Raw genomic sequence first — 23125 nt, forward strand, 5'->3', positions numbered from 1 at the left:
CAGTGCGTACACCTTATCAATGCTTATACACTTTAAACAGATTAAACTACTTTAAAGCCCATGCAGGAAAGTGAAAACACAACACAATTTGTAGTTGAAACCACAGGGTTCTAAGGCCACCGTGGATTGATTCCAAAAGATACAAACAATACAATTTATACACTACAGGCTAACAAGTAAATCTAAACAGAATAATGGCTACAGAGAATGTACGTACGTGAGAATATTCGCAAGCGCAACCCGAATCCGGTCCTCCGATCATCAGGTAGATAGCGTTCAGAGTCTTCTGACCGGCCAGGCAACAATGGTTCTTTTATACACAACATGCATACACAATACAATGGTCACTGTAATCTCATTGTTCATTGGACACAGTGATATGTCTCCACATTACAGTAAAGGTCATAGGTGGATTTGAAAAGGTGGGCGATGTATTTCCTAACTGCTCTTGTGGGTGGTATCCTCTGGATTCCCGCCGCATATGTAATTTACAGTAAATACAGTTAATGTTCATAATCTACTTTTGCACATAACTATACGCAGGAACAAGCGATCTTTCTCTAACTAACACCGGATGTTACCCTCAAAATACCCTACAGCTGGATACTAGACATCACCTTCCAACCTTTATCTGACCCTTCCTATCATGCAAAGGCGAATCTCTCTGTCCAGGAACTGTTTAAACTAATAATACTTGCTGATATGGTCTAGGGGAACTGTATCTACAATATACGCTATATGGGTTAAATATGCAATGTTCTAATAACACGCTACACGCTCACAAACTCCGCCGTAAATACCCATATCACGCGCATGATCGCCGGAGCGATCCTATGCAAATTGCGGATATGAGCACGCACGGAGGACTGAGTGCACGAGCAGCGGGCATGTGCATGGGGTTAGTACAAGGCATATGTATTACAATATTTTTCGACTTTGACACTGCGCTGATATGCCTCACCTGATAGACTAAAGCTGCTATGGAGGAGAGATGAGTATTTCCACTATCCTCGCAGTTTTACAGAAGAAAAGAATGTCTCCCAGCGCTAACGTTATCAGGTGTATACTCTATAGTTTGTGGTAGTATCTACTCATAGAGATATCATATATATAAAAAACTCTAACACCAATATATTTTCAAGATAAAAATAATATTTTATTTCCCTAGCACAGAACAAAAATATAAAAAAATGGACCATATAAGAGAGATCCTCACTGATACCAATAAAATCAGGTGTTCAAAATGATTACTAGTGAATCCTAATACCGGTATACTAAATACAAACAAAACAACCACATACAACATAAAACATAAAAGACCAGTGATACGCTAAGTAGCGAATTATTCACTGGATAAAACTTGTAATCCTCAGGTGAATACAGGTCGGTGTAAGCATGTAAAAATACGTACTGTAGTGTAGTCACCTATCATACAGGGAATTTGCCCCTCAGATATTCTGGTAAATATCGCCAAAATGTAGTCCTTCCAGTGTAGGTATGTGCAAATCACTCTAACAGGGATAGCCAGATGCTCAGTCTATGTATCCATAACGCTGAAAGCACTTACTTTGATATCACAGGAAGTGATAGAACGGGTGTCTGCCGGCAGACTGTGATAGATAGCTCCGCAATCGACTAGTTTCGCCTGTCACTGCAGGCTTCCTCAGGATGGCCGAGCTGAATCAATGCTCCGTTCTTTATACTTCTCTGGCGTGTCAGTCGTCATGGTAACCGGTTCTCCCTACGCGCTCCGTACGTGTTGGTTACCATGGCGACCAAACCTCCCTCTGCGTCCTCAGCGTATCACATAGGTAGTCCTGGTAACTGGACGTGTTAACATGCGCCGCTGCTCATCTTCTACACACCGATCGTAGAATCGGTCCTATGTTCCTCGATCACAGTCTAGTATGGAGCTGCCAATGAGAGTGACAGACTGAGGCTGCAAAGGGTGGTGAGGACAGCTGAAAAGATTGTTGGGGCTGACCTCCCTCCCGTCTAGGAATTATACCAGTCAAAGATCAGGAAGCAAGAGGAGAAAATCGGGGCATATATGCAGCACCCAGGTCACAAACTGTTTGAACCGCTTCCCGTGAAGTTGACCAGATCCATTAAAAGCTTCTTCCCACTAGCTGTCCACCAGCTGAACAATATATATATAAAGTCTAACATGTATAATATGTCTAATATGTCCAGTCTATCGTACAGTTGCAATGTGCAGTATGAACTCATACGTGTAATGTTTGTAATGTATGCTACATTTTTCCCCCTTCTTATGCTATGTATTCCCCCTTCATGTTGCTGCTTGGCGATGCACTGTACCACAAAAAATTCCTAATGTACGTGAGTACACCTGGCCAATACAGCTGATTCTGATTCTGAAGTGCTTAGTTTGTTTAGGCCTCCACAAAACAAGCTATCGATGGACATAAGGAAGTTAGCAGTGTTGTTAACCCTCCATACAAATAGAATAGGTCATTCTCCTCATTCGATTCTTCACTGTCATCAGTTATTACATCATCCTCAAACAATATTAATTCATCCCCGCTGGAATCCCATCATTACAGAAGTCACTGTACTTTGATGTAATTGCCAGTAAAAGTCTTCCTCTTGGAATTCATAGTTTATTTTGATGAACATAATCTTTTCCACATTTTAAGGAAGTAGTCTCATACGACGATCACTGACAAGGTTCCCGAATGTGCTGAAACTCTTTTTTTTCTGAGTACACACTGGAGTGTGACAGCTCAAGTTTGTATGAGGGCCTCCAAATTGCCTTTTTTTTCCAGTACTCAAAGGGACTCTGTGACATGCCAATTTGTACGCTGTCATTTAAATAACCCTCCACCATTCTTTGAATGTTGACTGTAGGGTAGAGGTGTCACTAATTTTGGGCAGTTTGGGTCATGTACTATACCACTTGAGTTGACAACTTGGTCACCAGGAGCTCTTAACATCTTTTAAGATCTGTGTTAGTTGGAATGACATATGACTTAAACCTGGGATCAAACATGGTCGTCAAAATGTAGTGATCCAATTTCAATATATTGACAACCCTTGGATCCTGGTGAAGTGAATAAAGGACTTGATCTACAAGTCCGACATAGCCAAATGTCTTTGTTTCACCTCCTCCTTCAATTTCTTGGGCTGCTTTTCCAATAGTCTAATTCGGGGAATCACCTGACTCAGACTGACGTGTATGAACTCACTTTACAGGTGACAACTTTGAATGGTTTCAGCACCTTGCACAATATGGAAAGTATTCTCCACTGTTCTGGATAAACATACATTCCCCTTCCTCTCCCAATGTCATGGCTTGTTGTGTAGATTTGGATGGCTTTTTGCGTGTCCTCTATGGAACAACATCTTGTTACAACCTCTTGCTTCAGTTGGTGGCAGCACAAATTGAACTGTTCTTGCAGGTGCTGCAGTCTTCTGCATGCAGCTGCTGAGTGCTGAAAATGTCCAGAAATTTTTCGGTCCACAGATAGCATCTCCTGCACGCCCCTGCCATTTCTTAAAAAAATCATGTAGCAAAACACGGGACGTGTTGGAATTCATCCAACTGCAATGCTTTTACAATATTTGTGGCGTTATCAGAAATCACAAATCCTGAGGAGAGTCCAAACAGGGTAACCATTTTGCTATGACATCCCTTAGTTTTTCTATGAGGTTGTCAGTGGAATGCCTCTTAGTGAAGCCGGTGATACAGAGAGTAGCCTGCCTCTGAATGAGCTGGTGTTGTTGGTTAGATGCTGCTGCTGTTTCTGCTGCTGAAGGTGATTCACCCACCCAGTGGGTTTTCAAGTCATGTAATCTTTAGTTTGCCCAGTTCCACTTGTCCATGTATCTGTGGTTAATTGGACAGTGAGTACAGTGCATTTTGTAGGCAAATAATTAGGGTCCTTCTTAAACTCCTGGCACAGCCGAGGAAATGCTTGCATAGTAAAATGGAACAGAGATGGAATTTGATAGCGGGGTCACAGGACCTCAACTAACTATCTAAAACCTGCTGAATTAATGGTGTATTTTGGATGCAGATTTAATACTAGCATAGCCGTCATAGTGTCCGTGATCCGTGTGCGACTGGAGTTGATGGGCACAGCACAGCAACCACTGAAGTGGATGGACACTGCAAAGCACAGCTGCCACTGGACATTGCACAGTACCGTAAACTGGAGTCTGCACAGTGTGAAATGGTGCCTCAATCACCTCCGCAGGGATATATATAGAATCCAGAACTTGTGAATCTGACACCTGACTATAATGTTTTGCCTCGTTTTTAAAGTCCGGAATTGATAGGAAGATCCCATAGTTGGTCTGGATTCCCTCGAATTGGGTAAGTTCGGGTGGACTCAGTCCTTAGCCCGAGCCCGATCATCCCTAGTATGACTAGTATGGACTTACTTAAATAAAATGGTTGTGGTATATTTTGTCGATATTCAGAATGTCAACATGTACATAATGGGGACATGCAAAATATCAACACTCATAATGTCGACAACGACAGTATGACGACATTGCCAGGATGCTGACATTATGGATGTTTCGACAGTTGGCATGTCGACAATAGAATTTGACATTCGATCCTACTCTCAGCAGAAGCCTTACTCTAATTTCAACCTAACCTCATTCCTGACATTTCATGTCAACACTATGGCTCTCGACATTTAGGGTTGGACAGGCCTACAGGTGCACAGGGCGTGTGTGTGTGTGTGTGTGTGTGTGTGTGTGTGTGTGTGTGTGTGTGTGTGTGTGTGTGTGTGTGTGCAAAAATCCCCGGTGGGCCTCACTGCCTGAGGGCCTCATCACCTCTAGGAGTCAGGTTCCAAACAATGCACTCAAATGATATATTTTTATTCTACTAGATGGTCAGTAACTTAGAGGAGCAGGATCACGGATGAACTTGGTTGCTGGGTTTGTTTCTATGGAAAGTGCAGTAAGATTAGCTCGCCTGCCTCAAAGTGGGTGGTCCTGACACAGCCCTGTCCACTCCTCTATAAAGGGACCCTGTTCTTTGCATGTCCTCTGTAGTGGTTGGCCAAGTCCCTCTGTGTTTGTTGGCCACCCCCTCTTAATCGGGTCTGGGACTGAGGGTCGACAGCACAAAGGTCGACACACCTTAGGTCGACGCCAATTGGTCGACACACCTTAGGTCGACATGGACAAAAGGTCGACATGGACAAAAGGTCGACAGGAACAAGGTCGACATGGAAAAAGGTCGACATGAGTTTTTTATGTTTTTTTGGTGTCGTTTTCTTCGTAGAGTGACCGGGAACCCCAATTAGTGCACCGCGTCCCCTCGCATGGTGCCTTCGCTCCGCTTCGCTCGGCACACTTTACCGTTCCAATCGTAGTCCACGTGGATCGTTAAGTATGAAAAGGTTCAAAAAAAGAAAAAATCGTGAAAAACTCATGTCGACCTTTTTCCATGTCGACCTTGTTCCTGTCGACCTTTTGTCCATGTCGACCTTTTGTCCATGTCGACCTAAGGTGTGTCGACCAATTGGCGTCGACCTAAGGTGTGTCGACCTTTGTGCTGTCGACCTGGAGTCCGGATACCCTCTTAATCTTGGGTCCCTAGCACTGATTTACCTGGTGGGCCCTTCATGGCCAAGTCCGACACTGTCAACATTCACAATGTTAGTGTTATATTATTGTCAGCATGTTGAACGTGGACATTCTGTACATATTGTCCTGCTGAGCAGCTGACAAACTAGTGCACACTGAAATAAATAAGCAACTACAGACTTTCGTGGTATTTTTTAAACTTTTGCCCACACACTGGGGTAGATGATAACATAAAAGCTGAGAAATGCCATAAATATATTGCAGTCCTTTTGTTGTAAAGCAGTGGTTCCCAAACTGTATGCCTAGGCACCCTTGGGCTGTTGCAGTTGTATCTAGATTTGTTGGTCCAGGACCCAATCAAATTATGTATGGTCAAAGTGAAAGCCAAAGCCAGTGTTAGTAGCTGCCAATCATAAAACATGTGGACAATCAGAACCTGTACAGCACCACATTACTGAGGGTAAGTGTGACAGGTAGGCACAGTTTACTTAATTTCATATTTTTTCCACATTATCAATAAAAAAACTCTCACCCTAGGGGTGCTGTGAAATAAATGGTAATACCCTAGGGTGCTGTGATTCAAGAAAGGTTGGGAACCACAGGTGTAAAGGATTATGCTTGTGCTTTCCAATTATAGCAGTAGCTATAAATGCAGATTCATACATTTCGGTATATCCTAAGTACCAAATAGTTTACTTATGTAAAGAGCAATGTTAATAGTTTAGGTAGATTTTAAAAAGAAAAGTCAGCCATAATACATTAAATTAGGGATGCTTGACCAGTGAGTTAGAATCCCAAGTGTGGTTCCACAAACCTTTTATTTTATGTCAGCAGAGACCATACATATTATGGGAGATTTATCAAAGCTTCTACAGCATGAAATAGTGGATGAGTGGAGAAGTTGCCAATAGCAACCAATCAGTTTCTAGCTTGCATTTATCAAGTGTGTATCATAAAATGATAGGTAGAAGCTGGTTGATTACTATGTGCAACTTCTCCACTTATCCATTCTCCACCCTTTGATATACAGTAGTACATCTCTCCCATACTCTCTTTTGGACCATTTCTATTTGGAGGTCACAGAACAATAGTATACTGACACTTTAGGGCCACCGCTGCTTAATAAAAAACAAAACAGTTGTGCATAAATACAGTAAAAAATAATACTCATACTTAAAAGTGAATAAAAGTTAAGGATATGTAAATACAGGTGGACCACATAGTTTCATTTAAAACAACAGCTTTGTGCTTCTATAATGATTGCCCAGCAAGTAGTCTATTAGGGTTTTAGGCCAACGTTCGCAAGGCTATATGTATACTGTACATACACACATTACATATATTTATAAAATTGTGTTGTAATGACAGAAATCCCACTAATATGATTGTACACACTACATTATTTCCCATCGTAATCACACGCTTAAACTGCTTCCAACTGTCACCAAAGCCTCATCACACAGCCACACCATCAGTTACAGTGACACTGACACTGTAAGGTTACATTTGTATTCCCTTGAAAAGAGAAGACTAAGAGGAGACATTATTAATATCTTCAAATATGCAAAGGGGCAATACAAAGGGGCAATAGCAGGGGATTTGTTTATTAATAAAACTCTGTATAGGACACGTGGGCACTCGCTGAGGCTAGAGGAGAGAAAATTCCGTACACAACGTAGGAAAGGGTTCTTCACCGTAAGGGCAATAAGGATTTGGAACTCCCTGCCAGAGAAGATAATAATGGCGGACTCTTTAAATGCATTTAAAAACGTATTGGACAGTTTTCTAGCTGAAAAAGGTATCCAAGGCTATAGAATTTAATATATTGACATTATGTATATGGGAGTGATACGAAATATAGTTGTCAATAGGTACGAAACCATTATTTTGGCTGGTGCATTATAATATGCACTGCTTAACATGGATACAGGTTGAACCCGATGGGCATTTTGCCTCTTTTCAACCTCACTAACTATGCAACTATGGGGGACATGTACTAAGCAGTGATAAAAGTGGAGAAGTGAGCCAGTGGAGAAGTGGCCCATGGCAACCAATCAGCTGCTCTGTACATTTTTATAGTATGCAAATTATAAATGTTACGTCGATGTTGATTGGTTGCCATGGGCCACTTCTCCACTGGCTCACTTCTCCACATTTATCACTGCTTAGTACATGTCCCCCTATGTAACTTGCAAAAAGCAGCCAATCACTGCCTCACTGTCTGTAGCACATCACTGCCTCACAGACAGCAACACATCACTGCCTCACTGACTGCAGCACATCCTGCCTCACTGACCACAGCACATCACCTACTCACTGACCGCAGCACATCATTGCTTCACTAACTGCAGTACATCACTGCTTCAGTGACAGCAGCACATCATTGCCTCACTGACAGCAGCCAATCACCGTCTCACTGACAGGAGCACATCCCTGCCTTGCTGACTGCACCACATCAGTGCCTCACTGACTGCTGCACATCACTGCCTCACTGATCACAGCACATCACCAACTCACTGACCATAGCACATCATTACTTCACTAACTGCAGCACATCACTGCCTCACTGACAGCAGCACATCACTGCCTCGCTGACAGCAGCACATCATTGCCTCACTGACAGCAGCACATCCCTGCCTCACTGACAGCAGCACATCATGCCCTTACTGACAGCAGTACATCACTGCCTCACTGACCACAGCACATCATTGCTTTACTAACTGCATCGCTTCACTGCCTCATTGACAGCAGGGAATCACTGCTTCACTAACAGCAGCACATCATGCCCTCACTGACAGCAGCACATTCCTGCTTCACTGACCGCAGCACATCACTGCTTCACTGATAGCAGCCAATCACTGCCTCACTGACAGGAGCACATCACTGCCTCATTGGCAGCAGCAAATTACTCTGCCTCACTGACAGCGGCACAACAGGTATATAAGCGAAATGAAAAAGACAAAAGGTGGAATAATAAAACTAAAGACAGACACTGGGAGTCTTGTTGAGGAAGACAAATTAATAGCAGATCATCTTAATAATTATTTTTGCTCAGTATTTACTACTGAAAGAGAGGGGAAGGGGCCACAGTTAAGTTGCAGGGATATTCAGGAAAATGAAACAAGTACATTTACAGAGGAGAAGGTCCTAACAGAACTCTCAAAGCTGAAAGTGGACAAATCTATGGGGCCAGATGGGATACATTCAGGGATACTAAAAGAACTTAAAGAGGTGCTGGTAGTACCATTGACAGCATTATTCAACCAGTCATTAGCTACAGGAGTAAATCCAGGGGACTGGAAAAGAGCAAAGGTAGTCCCACTGCACAAAAGTGGAAGCAAGGAAGAGGCAAACAACTACAGACCAGTGAGTCTTACATCAATATTAGGAAAATTGATGGAAACACTCTTAAAAGAAAGCGTTGTAGATTATCTCAAATCCGGCAATTTACAGGATCCCAAACAGCATGGATTCACTGGGGGGAGATCATGTCACACAAATCTTATTGACTTTTTTGACTGTGTGACTAAAGTGATGGATAAAGGTGGAGCCATGGATATAGCTTATCTAGACTTTAGTAAGGCTTTTGACACTGGTCCACATTGCAGACTGCTAAATAAACTTGAAAGTTTGGGATTGGGTATTAGGATTATTGAATGGATAAGATCTTGGTTGAAGAATAGAAAACAGAGAGTTGTGGTAAATGGAGTGCATTCACAGGAGGGAAATGTTACCAGTGGAGTACCCCAGGGATCTGTACTTGGACCAGTGCTTTTTAATATCCTTATTAGTGACATTGCAAATGGCATTAAAGGGAAAGTATGCCTTTTTGCAGATGACACAAAGGTATGCAACAGGGTAGACACACCGGGTGGGGTAAAACAAATGATTGAAGATCTAGGTAGACTAGAGGAATGGTCAAGAGTGTGGCAATTACAGTTTAATGCCAAAAAATGCAAAATCATGCACTTGGGTCTCAAAAATCCAAAGGCTAAATATAGTATTAATGGCACTATACTGGAAACTACTGAGGAGGAGCAGCAGAAAGAAAGAAGTAATAATGCCACTGTATAGGTCATTGGTACGGCCTCATCTAGAATACTGTGCTCAATTCTGGAGGCCATATCTTCAAAAGGATATTAACACATTAGAAACTGTACAAAGAAGGGCAACTAAAATGGTGCATGGCCTACATCACAAAACATACCCAGAAAGACTAAGAAATCTCAATATGTAAAGTTTGGAGGAGAGAAGGGAAATGGGGGACATGATAGAAACCTTCAAATATATCAAGGCTTTTAACAAAGTCCAGGAGGGAAACATTCTCCAAATGAAGAGAAGCAATAGGACACGAGGACATGCACTGAGACTGGAGGGGGGGAGGTTCAGGGGAAATTTGCGGAAAAATTACTTCACAGAAAGGGTAGTGGACAAGTGGAATAGCCTCCCATCAGAGGTGGTAGAGGCTAAGACAGTAGAGCAATTTAAACATGCATGGGATAGACTTAAGGATATCCTTACAAAGAAATAAGGATCAAATAAGGTTAGAGATAAAAATAATGTAAAAAAAAAAAAAAAAGGGGGCAGACTAGATGGGCCAAGTGGTTCTTATATGCTTACAAATTCTATGTTTCTATCATGTCCACACTGACAGCAGCACATCATGCCCTCACTGACAGCAGCACATCCCTGCCTCACTGACCGCAGTACATCATTGGTTCACTAACTGCAGCACATCACTGCTTCAATGACAGCAGCGCATCATTGCCTCAATGACAGCAGCCAATCACCGCCTTGCTGACAGGAGCACATCCCTGCCTCGCTGACTGCAGCACATCACTGCCTCACTTACTGCAGCACATCCCTGCCTCATTGACCGCAACACATCACCTACTCACTGACTGCAGCACATCATTGCTTCACTAACTGCAGCACATCACTGCCTTAATGACAGCAGCGCATCACTGCCTCACTGACAGCAGCACATCCCCTCCTTACTGACAGTATCACATCACTGCCTCACTGACAGCAGCACATCACTGCCTCATTGACAGCAGCACATCCCTGCCTCACTGACAGACATACACATTTCTAATAAAAAAAGGTCTAAATCACTACAATCCTCACCAAAGATGACTAGAGATGTGCACTTGAAATTTTTCGGGTTTTGTGTTTTGGTTTTGGGTTCGGTTCCGCGGCCGTGTTTTGGGTTCGACCGCGTTTTGGCAAAACCTCACCGAATTTTTTTTGTCGGATTCGGGTGTGTTTTGGATTCGGGTGTTTTTTTCAAAAAACACTAAAAAACAGCTTAAATCATAGAATTTGGGGGTCATTTTGATCCCAAAGTATTATTAACCTCAAAAACCATAATTTCCACTCATTTTCAGTCTATTCTGAATACCTCACACCTCACAATATTATTTTTAGTCCTAAAATTTGCACCGAGGTCGCTGGATGACTAAGCTAAGCGACCCTAGTGGCCGACACAAACACCTGGCCCATCTAGGAGTGGCACTGCAGTGTCACGCAGGATGGCCCTTCCAAAAAACACTCCCCAAACAGCACATGACGCAAAGAAAAAAAGAGGCGCAATGAGGTAGCTGTGTGAGTAAGATAAGCGACCCTAGTGGCCGACACAAACACCTGGCCCATCTAGGAGTGGCACTGCAGTGTCACGCAGGATGGCCCTTCCAAAAAACACTCCCCAAACAGCACATGACGCAAAGAAAAAAAGAAGCGCAATGAGGTAGCTGTGTGAGTAAGATAAGCGACCCTAGTGGCCGACACAAACACCTGGCCCACCTAGGAGTGGCACTGCAGTGTCACGCAGGATGGCCCTTCCAAAAAACACTCCCCAAACAGCACATGACGCAAAGAAAAAAAGAGGCGCAATGAGGTAGCTGTGTGAGTAAGATAAGCGACCCTAGTGGCCGACACAAACACCTGGCCCATCTAGGAGTGGCACTGCAGTGTCACGCAGGATGGCCCTTCCAAAAAACACTCCCCAAACAGCACATGACGCAAAGAAAAAAAGAGGCGCAATGAGGTAGCTGTGTGAGTAAGATAAGCGACCCTAGTGGCCGACACAAACACCTGGCCCATCTAGGAGTGGCACTGCAGTGTCACGCAGGATGGCCCTTCCAAAAAACACTCCCCAAACAGCACATGACGCAAAGAAAAAAAGAGGCGCAATGAGGTAGCTGTGTGAGTAAGATAAGCGACCCTAGTGGCCGACACAAACACCTGGCCCATCTAGGAGTGGCACTGCAGTGTCACGCAGGATGGCCCTTCCAAAAAACACTCCCCAAACAGCACATGACGCAAAGAAAAAAAGAGGCGCAATGAGGTAGCTGTGTGAGTAAGATAAGCGACCCTAGTGGCCGACACAAACACCTGGCCCATCTAGGAGTGGCACTGCAGTGTCATGCAGGATGGCCCTTCCAAAAAACACTCCCCAAACAGCACATGACGCAAAGAAAAAAAGAGGCGCAATGAGGTAGCTGTGTGAGTAAGATAAGCGACCCTAGTGGCCGACACAAACACCTGGCCCATCTAGGAGTGGCACTGCAGTGTCACGCAGGATGGCCCTTCCAAAAAACATTCCCCAAACAGCACATGACGCAAATAAAAATGAAAGAAAAAAGAGGTGCAAGATGGAATTGTCCTTGGGCCCTCCCACCCACCCTTATGTTGTATAAACAGGACATGCACACTTTAACCAACCCATCATTTCAGTGACAGGGTCTGCCACACGACTGTGACTGAAATGACGGGTTGGTTTGGACCCCCACCGAAAAAGAAGCAATTAATCTCTCCTTGCACAAACTGGCTCTACAGAGGCAAGATGTCCACCTCATCATCATCCTCCGATATATCACCGTGTACATCCCGCTCCTCACAGATTATCAATTCGTCCCCACTGGAATCCACCATCTCAGCTCCCTGTGTACTTTGTGGAGGCAATTGCTGCTGGTCAATGTCTCCACGGAGGAATTGATTATAATTCATTTTAATGAACATCATCTTCTCCACATTTTCTGGAAGTAACCTCGTACGCCGATTGCTGACAAGGTGAGCGGCGGCACTAAACACTCTTTCGGAGTACACACTTGTGGGAGGGCAACTTAGGTAGAATAAAGCCAGTTTGTGCAAGGGCCTCCAAATTGCCTCTTTTTCCTGCCAGTATAAGTACGGACTGTCTGACGTGCCTACTTGGATGCGGTCACTCATATAATCCTCCACCATTCTTTCAATGGGGAGAGAATCATATGCAGTGACAGTAGACGACATGTCCGTAATCGTTGTCAGGTCATTCAGTCCGGACCAGATGTCAGCATCAGCAGTCGCTCCAGACTGCCCTGCATCACCGCCAGCGGGTGGGCTCGGAATTCTGAGCCTTTTCCTCGCACCCCCAGTTGCGGGAGAATGTGAAGGAGGAGATGTTGACAGGTCGCGTTCCGCTTGACTTGACAATTTTGTCACCAGCAGGTCTTTGAACCCCAGCAGACTTGTGTCTGCCGGAAAGAGAGATCCAAGGTAGGTTTTAAATCTAGGATCGAGCACGGTGGCCAAAATGTAGTGCTCTGATTTCAACAGATTGACCACCCGTGAATCCTTGTTAAGCGAATTAAGGGCTCCATCCACAAGTCCCACATGCCTAGCGGAATCGCTCCCTTTTAGCTCCTCCTTCAATGCTTCCAGCTTCTTCTGCAAAAGCCTGATGAGGGGAATGACCTGACTCAGGCTGGCAGTGTCTGAACTGACTTCACGTGTGGCAAGTTCAAAAGGTTGCAGAACCTTGCACAACGTTGAAATCATTCTCCACTGCGCTTGAGACAGGTACATTCCACCTCCTATATCGTGCTCAATTGTATAGGCTTGAATGGCCTTTTGCTGCTCCTCCAACCTCTGAAGCATATATAGGGTTGATTTCCACCTCGTTACCACTTCTTGCTTCAGATGATGGCAGGGCAGGTTCAGGCGTTTTTGGTGGTGCTCCAGTCTTCTGTACGTGGTGCCTGTACACCGAAAGTGTCCCGCAATTCTTCTGGCCACCGACAGCATCTCTTGCACGCCCCTGTCGTTTTTAAAAAAATTCTGCACCACCAAATTCAAGGTATGTGCAAAACATGGGACGTGCTGGAATTTGACCATATTTAATGCACACACAATATTGCTGGCGTTGTCCGATGCCACAAATCCACAGGAGAGTCCAATTGGGGTAAGCCATTCCGCGATGATCTTCCTCAGTTGCCGTAAGAGGTTTTCAGCTGTGTGCGTATTCTGGAAACCGGTGATACAAAGCGTAGCCTGCCTAGGAAAGAGTTGGCGTTTGCGAGATGCTGCTACTGGTGCCGCCGCTGCTGTTCTTGCGGCGGGAGTCCATACATCTACCCAGTGGGCTGTCACAGTCATATAGTCCTGACCCTGCCCTGCTCCACTTGTCCACATGTCCGTGGTTAAGTGGACATTGGGTACAACTGCATTTTTTAGGACACTGGTGAGTCTTTTTCTGACGTCCGTGTACATTCTCGGTATCGCCTGCCTAGAGAAGTGGAACCTAGATGGTATTTGGTAACGGGGGCACACTACCTCAAGAAATTGTATAGTTCCCTGTGAACTAACGGCGGATACCGGACGCACGTCTAATACCAACATAGTTGTCAAGGCCTCAGTTATCCGCTTTGCAACAGGATGACTGCTGTGATATTTCATCTTCCTCGCAAAGGACTGTTGGACAGTCAATTGCTTGGTGGAAGTAGTAAAAGTGGGCTTACGACTTCCCCTCTGGGATGACCATCGACTCCCAGCAGCAACAACAGCAGCGCCAGCAGCAGTAGGCGTTACACGCAAGGATGCATCGGAGGAATCCCAGGCAGGAGAGGACTCGTCAGAATTGCCAGTGACATGGTCTGCAGGACTATTGGCATTCCTGGGGAAGGAGGAAATTGACACTGAGGGAGTTGGTGGGGTGGTTTGCGTGAGCTTGGTTACAAGAGGAAGGGATTTACTGGTCAGTGGACTGCTTCCGCTGTCGCCCAAAGTTTTTGAACTTGTCACTGACTTATTATGAATGCGCTGCAGGTGACGTATAAGGGAGGATGTTCCGAGGTGGTTAACGTCCTTACCCCTACTTATTACAGCTTGACAAAGGCAACACACGGCTTGACAAATGTTGTCCGCATTTCTGGTGAAATACTTCCACACCGAAGAGCTGATTTTTTTGGTATTTTCACCAGGCATGTCAACGGCCCTATTCCTCCCACGGACAACAGGTGTCTCCCCGGGTGCCTGACTTAAACAAACCACCTCACCATCAGAATCCTCCTTGTCAATTTCCTCCCCAGCGCCAGCAACACCCATATCCTCCTCATCCTGGTGTACTTCAACACTGACATCTTCAATCTGACTATCAGGAACTGGACTGCGGGTGCTCCTTCCAGCACTTGCAGGGGGCGTGCAAATGGTGGAAGGCGCATGCTCTTCACGTCCAGTGTTGGGAAGGTCAGGCATCGCAACCGACACAATTGGACTCTCCTTGTGGATTTGGGATTTCGAAGAACGCACAGTTCTTTGCGGTGCTTTTGCCAGCTTCAGTCTTTTCATTTTTCTAGCGAGAGGCTGAGTGCTTCCATCCTCATGTGAAGCTGAACCACTAGCCATGAACATAGGCAAGGGCCTCAGCCGTTCCTTGCCACTCCGTGTGGTAAATGGCATATTGGCAAGTTTACGCTTCTCCTCCGACAATTTTATTTTAGATTTTGGAGTCCTTTTTTTACTGATATTTGGTGTTTTGGATTTTACATGCTCTGTACTATGACATTGGGCATCGGCCTTGGCAGACGACGTTACTGGCATTTCATCGTCTCGGCCATGACTAGTGGCAGCAGCTTCAGCACGAGGTGGAAGTGGATCTTGATCTTTCCCTAATTTTGGAACCTCAACATTTTTGTTCTCCATATTTTAATAGGCACAACTAAAAGGCACCTCAGGTAAACAATGGAGATGGATGGATACTAGTATACTTATGGATGGACCAGCGACTGCCGACACAGAGGTAGCTACAGCCGTGGACTACCGTACTGTGTCTGCTGCTAATATAGACTGGATGATAATGAGATGAAATTAATATATATATATATAATATCACTAGTACTGCAGCCGGACAGGTATATATATTTATTATGTAATGACTGATGACGGACCTGCTGGACACTGTCAGCTCAGCAGCACCGCAGACTGCTACAGTAAGCTACTATAGTAGTATGTATCAAGAAGAAAGAAAAAAAAAAACCACGGGTAGGTGGTATACAATTATGGATGGACCAGCGACTGCCGACACAGAGGTAGCTACAGCCGTGGACTACCGTACTGTGTCTGCTGCTAATATAGACTGGATGATAATGAGATGAAATTAATATATATATATATATATATATATATATATATATATATATATATATAATATCACTAGTACTGCAGCCGGACAGGTATATATATTTATTATGTAATGACTGATGACGGACCTGCTGGACACTGTCAGCTCAGCAGCACCGCAGACTGCTACAGTAAGCTACTATAGTAGTATGTATAAAGAAGAAAGAAAAAAAAAAAACCACGGGTAGGTGGTATACAATTATGGATGGACGAGCGACTGCCGACACAGAGGTAGCTACAGCCGTGGACTACCGTACTGTGTCTGCTGCTAATATAGACTGGATGATAATGAGATGAAATCAATATATATTATATCACACTAGTACTGCAGCCGGACAGGTAGATATATTTATTATGTAATGACTGATGACGGACCTGCTGGACACTGTCAGCTCAGCAGCACCGCAGACTGCTACAGTAAGCTACTATAGTAGTATGTATAAAGAAGAAAGAAAAAAAAAAACCACGGGTAGGTGGTATACAATTATGGATGGACGAGCGACTGCCGACACAGAGGTAGCTACAGCCGTGGACTACCGTACTGTGTCTGCTGCTAATATAGACTGGATGATAATGAGATGAAATCAATATATATTATATCACACTAGTACTGCAGCCGGACAGGTAGATATATTTATTATGTAATGACTGATGACGGACCTGCTGGACACTGTCAGCTCAGCAGCACCGCAGACTGCTACAGTAAGCTACTATAGTAGTATGTATAAAGAAGAAAGAAAAAAAAAACCACGGGTAGGTGGTATACAATTATGGATGGACGAGCGACTGCCGACACAGAGGTAGCTACAGCCGTGGACTACCGTACTGTGTCTGCTGCTAATATAGACTGGATGATAATGAGATGAAATCAATATATATTATATCACACTAGTACTGCAGCCGGACAGGTAGATATATTTATTATGTAATGACTGATGACGGACCTGCTGGACACTGTCAGCTCAGCAGCACCGCAGACTGCTACAGTAAGCTACTATAGTAGTATGTATAAAGAAGAAAGAAAAAAAAAACCACGGGTAGGTGGTATACAATTATGGATGGACGAGCGACTGCCGACACAGAGGTAGCTACAGCCGTGGACTACCGTACTGTGTCTGCTGCTAATATAGACTGGATGATAATGAGATGAAATCAATATATATATATATATATATAATATCACTAGTACTGCAGCCGGACAGGTATATATATTTATTATGTAATGACTGATGACGGACCTGCTGGACACTGTCAGCTCAGCAGCATCGCAGACTGCTACAGTAAGCTACTATAGTAGTATGTATCAAGAAGAAAGAAAAAAAAAACCACGGGTAGGTGGTATACAATTATGGATGGACGAGCGACTGCCGACACAGAGGTAGCTACTGCCGTGGACTACCGTACTGTGTCTGCTGCTAATATAGACTGGATGATAATGAGATGAAATCAATATATATTATATCACACTAGTACTGCAGCCGGACAGGTAGATATATTTATTATGTAATGACTGATGACGGACCTGCTGGACACTGTCAGCTCAGCAGCACCGCAGACTGCTACAGTAAGCTACTATAGTAGTATGTATAAAGAAGAAAGAAAAAAAAAACCACGGGTAGGTGGTATACAATTATGGATGGACGAGCGACTGCCGACACAGAGGTAGCTACAGCCGTGGACTACCATACTGTGTCTGCTGCTAATATAGACTGGATGATAATGAGATGAAATCAATATATATTATATCACACTAGTACTGCAGCCGGACAGGTAGATATATTTATTATGTAATGACTGATGACGGACCTGCTGGACACTGTCAGCTCAGCAGCACCGCAGACTGCTACAGTAAGCTACTATAGTAGTATGTATAAAGAAGAAAGAAAAAAAAAAACCACGGGTAGGTGGTATACAATTATGGATGGACGAGCGACTGCCGACACAGAGGTAGCTACAGCCGTGGACTACCGTACTGTGTCTGCTGCTAATATAGACTGGATGATAATGAGATGAAATCAATATATATTATATCACACTAGTACTGCAGCCGGACAGGTAGATATATTTATTATGTAATGACTGATGACGGACCTGCTGGACACTGTCAGCTCAGCAGCACCGCAGACTGCTACAGTAAGCTACTATAGTAGTATGTATAAAGAAGAAAGGAAAAAAAAAACCACGGGTAGGTGGTATACAATTATGGATGGACGAGCGACTGCCGACACAGAGGTAGCTACAGCCGTGGACTACCGTACTGTGTCTGCTGCTAATATAGACTGGATGATAATGAGATGAAATCAATATATATTATCACACACTAGTACTGCAGCCGGACAGGTAGATATATTTATTATGTAATGACTGATGACGGACCTGCTGGACACTGTCAGCTCAGCAGCACCGCAGACTGCTACAGTAAGCTACTATAGTAGTATGTATAAAGAAGAAAAAAAAAAGCACGGGTAGGTGGTATACAATATTATATATATATTATATACAATTATATATATATATATATATATATATATATATATATATATATATATATATATATATATATATATATATATTAAACTGGTGGTGATTATTAAACTGGTGGTCAGGTCACTGGTCACACTATCAGCAACTTGCAAGTAGTACTCCTAAGCAGACAATCACAATATATATTATACTGGTGGTCAGTGTGGTCACAATGGCAGTGTGGCACGCTGGCAGCAAAAGTGTGCACTGTACGTTATATGTACTCCTGAGTCCTGCTCTCAGACTCTAACTGCTCCCCACTGTCAGTGTCTCCCCCACAAGTCAGATAATACAGTCACACTATCTATCACTTCAGCAAGTAACTAGTCTAGTACTCCTCCTAATGCTCCCCAAAATTACTACTGTGTCTCTCTCTACTGTCTCACTCTCTTCTCTATAAACGGAGAGGACTCCAGCCACGTCCTCTCCCTATGAATCTCAATGCACGTGTGAAAATGGCGGCGACGCGCGGCTCCTTATATAGAATCCGAGTCTCGCGATAGAATCCGAGCCTCGCGAGAATCCGACAGTGGGATGATGACGTTCGGGCGCGCTCGGGTTAACCGAGCAAGGCGGGAAAATCCGAGTCGCTCGGACCCGTGTAAAAAAACATGAAGTTCGGGCGGGTTCGGATTCCGAGGAACCGAACCCGCTCATCTCTAATGACTAGTACAATGATGTACCTATTTATTCCTCCTATTATGTATTTCTTTCATCTAGAGATGTGCACAGAACACTTCTCAGGGTTTTGTGTTTTGGTTTTGGATCTTGATCTCCGTTATTGTTTTGGATCTGGATTGGTTTTGACAAAACTACCCTTTCGTGTTTTGGTTTTGACAGTTTAATAAACCATGCACAGTTTAATAAACCCATCATTGCAGCGACAGGTGGTCCCCCTGGAAAAGCTGGCCAAGTTCTTTGAATCATAGCTAACTACAAAGATACCACCTCCATATTTGATGACTTTTCACATTATGAGAAGAGGCAAGGGGAAGAGGACAGTGTCAAGAAGGTGACTAAAAATTAGAGAGGCACACGCAATCAGGAACAACACACAGGCTTTCACCTCCACTCCTATTTTGGCGTGGAACAGGAAGGACTTTAACCAAGCAAATATATAATTATCACTTTACATGACAAACTGAAAAACTAGGGGCCAAAGCCTCTGAATTTTTATCCCCTTCTCCATTTTCAGGGATTATGATAATCTCGGATTTAATGCTGGGATGCAAATAAACTGGTGTATACCCAGTGTCGGATTAAGCCTTGGGGGTGCCCGGGGCACTTAAGACAGAGGGGCCCCGCTGGAAAGTGGGGGATGTATATTACATTGTGCATAACTCCCAACATGTCCAATTTCAGGAGAGACAAAATGCTCTCTACACGGACTTCCCCCTTAATATATGATTGGCGTCACCTATGTTGAAATATTTAATTGATAAGAAAGGTATTTCAACACAGGTGTTTGCAATCATAAATTAAGAAGGAAGTCCAGGTAGAGAACATTTTGTCCCTCCTGGAATGGGTCATGGTGGGAGGTATATATTGTGTATATTAAATTTAAACCAATGGAGTATATTAGTTTTACACTAACAGTTTAATAATGCCTGGGTACTGTTTATACAGTAGCTCCACCTAATTGAAAGACAACTATTTTATACAATTTTCTTGTAGTGGAACAAAGACAACTTAAACAACCCTAAAATACGCATAGAAAAATAAAACAATTTATCTTGTCACATGCAAGAATAGCATCAGCCTCTGTACTACTTACATACTGGGACAGGACTCGGGAGGATTATTTGTGCGTGTCTCTATCTCTAGACCCAAATGGTTTAGTTGCATAACAGTTTACACAGGACTGAGCTACCCATGCAGAGAGGAGGAGAAGCTGGGATCCCTGTGTTACTTACAGCTCTCTCCGCCCTCCTATTTCTCCTCTGGTCAGAAAGCTCCATCTGTAGCTCATGAAACATGATACTCCTGTGTCTCTGCCTGTAGTGCATACTGTCCTGCTCGCATTCTGGATCTCGCATTAAGAGGGAAAGCTAGTGATATCTGTGTGCTCTGGCCGGGGGGCCCTGACAAAGGGGGGCCCGGGCTACAGTATGCCCCGCATCCACCCCTTAATCGCTATGTGTATACCACAGGATCAAGATTGGATATTGTTCCCTCCACGCAGTCTAGAGACTTATTTTGTGAAAATCTTGTGGGTTTCTTTTTTTCCATTTGTTAATTGTATTTTTATTTACATATTTTGTAGGCCCTTATTCAGTGACTGTGCCTCACAGGAGCTCCTGACCCATCTAGTGCTGCAGTGCAATGGAAAGCTGATGTAATGCAAGATCACTGAAACTCTGTTCTTCTAACACCGCAAGGTCTTGCGATAACCCTATGCAGTCCTTACATTGTACAATTATTAAGGAGAAAACATTAACAAAATAAAGGATAAGAACCAAGTACAACACATGCGCATCTTGTAAATAATCCCAAAATGTGGAACATTAATAATAAATAAAAATTAAGGTTGACTAATTGGAGCCATTCATTTGAGTCCCTAACATGAAATAATTGAGAAGAACCTCTAATGCTGGGTACACAGTGCACGCTAGAAGATATATCTACTAGAGATGAGCAGGTTCAGACAGGGCACCCCTGAAATATATGACAGCACTTCTTAGATTGCTGGTATGTTTCCGCACCAATTATTGTAAAGAGTTTATACAAACAACCAAATAATAATAAACCAACTAAATATGTTCAAAATTGCTAGATTGCCAAATGATATTGAGTTGGTGGTGCACCATGGTACAGTAGTATCCTACTGATGATCACAAATTGAAGAGCAAGAAATAAAAGACCCTGTGTTGGCGCACTCGTTTAATTGAAAATAAATGTTAAAATCTAACTTTTAATGGAATACATTAAAAAATGTTTTTCAAAAGACTCATGTTGTCCACTCTGCCACCATATACCAAGTGAACAATAATATGCACAACAAATTTTTATTATGTATAGTATATAATAATTTTTCAAAAAATTCTCAGGCACAAAAATGGCCTTAGCCTTTCCTTGCCACTCTGTGTTGTGAATGGCAAATTGACAATTTTATGTTTCACAGGACAGTACCCCTTTATTATTACAGCACACAGATCAGTGCCCCTTGATTTTCACAGCACCACTATATTTTAACAACACCCCTGTATTTACAGCATACAGGACAGGGTCAGTGTACCTTTATTTAAACAACACCCCTGTATTTTTACAGCATACAGGACAGGGCCAGTGCACCTTTATTTTAACCACACCCCTATATTTTTACAGCATACAGGATAGGGCCAGTGTAACTTTATTTTAACATTACCCCTGTATTTTTACAGCATACAAGACAGGGACGCAGCACCCCTGTGTTTTCACAGCACCCCTGTATTTTTACAGCATACAGGACAGGGTCACACCACTCCTGTATTTTCACAGCACCCCTGTATTTTTACAGCATACAGGACAAGACCAGTAACCCTGTATTTTAACAACACCCCTGTATTTTTACAGCGTACATGACAGGACCAGCACCCCTGTATTTTAACAACACCCATGTATTTTTACAGCATACAGGATAGGGCCAGTGTACCTTTATTTTAACAACACCCCTGTATTTTTACAGCATACAAGACAGGGACACAGCACCTCTGTATTTTCACAGCACCTCTGTATTTTTACAGCATACAGGACAGGGCCAGTGTACCTTTATTTTAACAATACCCCTGTATTTTTACAGCATACACAACAGTGACACAGCACCCCTGTATTTTCACAGCACCCCTTTATTTTTACAGCATACAGGACAGTGCCAGTGTACCTTCATTTTAACAACACCCCTGTATTTTTACAACATACAAGACAGGGACACAGCACCACTGTATTTTTACAACATACAGGACAGGCCCAGCACCCCTGTATTTTAATAACACCCCTGTATTTTCACAGCATACAGAACAGGGCCAGTGTACCTTTATTTTAACAATACCCCTGTATTTTTATATCATACAAGACAGGGACACAGCGTCCCTGTATTTTTACAGCATACAGGACAGGGCCAGTGTACCTTTATTTTAACCACACCCCTGTATTTTTACAGCATACAGGATAGGGCCAGTGTAACTTTATTTTAACATTACCCCTGTATGTTTATAGCATACAAGACAGGGACGCAGCACCCCTGTATTTTCACAGCACCCCTGTATTTTTACAGCATACAGGACAGGGTCACACCACTCCTGTATTTTCACAGCACCCCTGTATTTTTACAGCATACAGGACAAGACCAGCAACCCTGTATTTTAACAACACCCCTGTATTTTTACAGCGTACAGGACAGGACCAGCACCCCTGTATTTTTACAGCATAAAGGATAGGGCCAGTGTACCTTTATTTTAACAACACCCCTGTATTTTCACAGCACCTCTGTATTTATACAGCATACAGGACAGGGCCAGTGTACCTTTATTTTAACAATACCCCTGTATTTTTACAGCATACACGACAGGGACACAGCACCCCTGTATTTTCACAGCACCCGTTTATTTTTACAGCATAC

Source organism: Pseudophryne corroboree, chromosome 11 (genome assembly GCF_028390025.1).
Source record: "Pseudophryne corroboree isolate aPseCor3 chromosome 11, aPseCor3.hap2, whole genome shotgun sequence".
NCBI lineage: Eukaryota > Metazoa > Chordata > Amphibia > Anura > Myobatrachidae > Pseudophryne > Pseudophryne corroboree.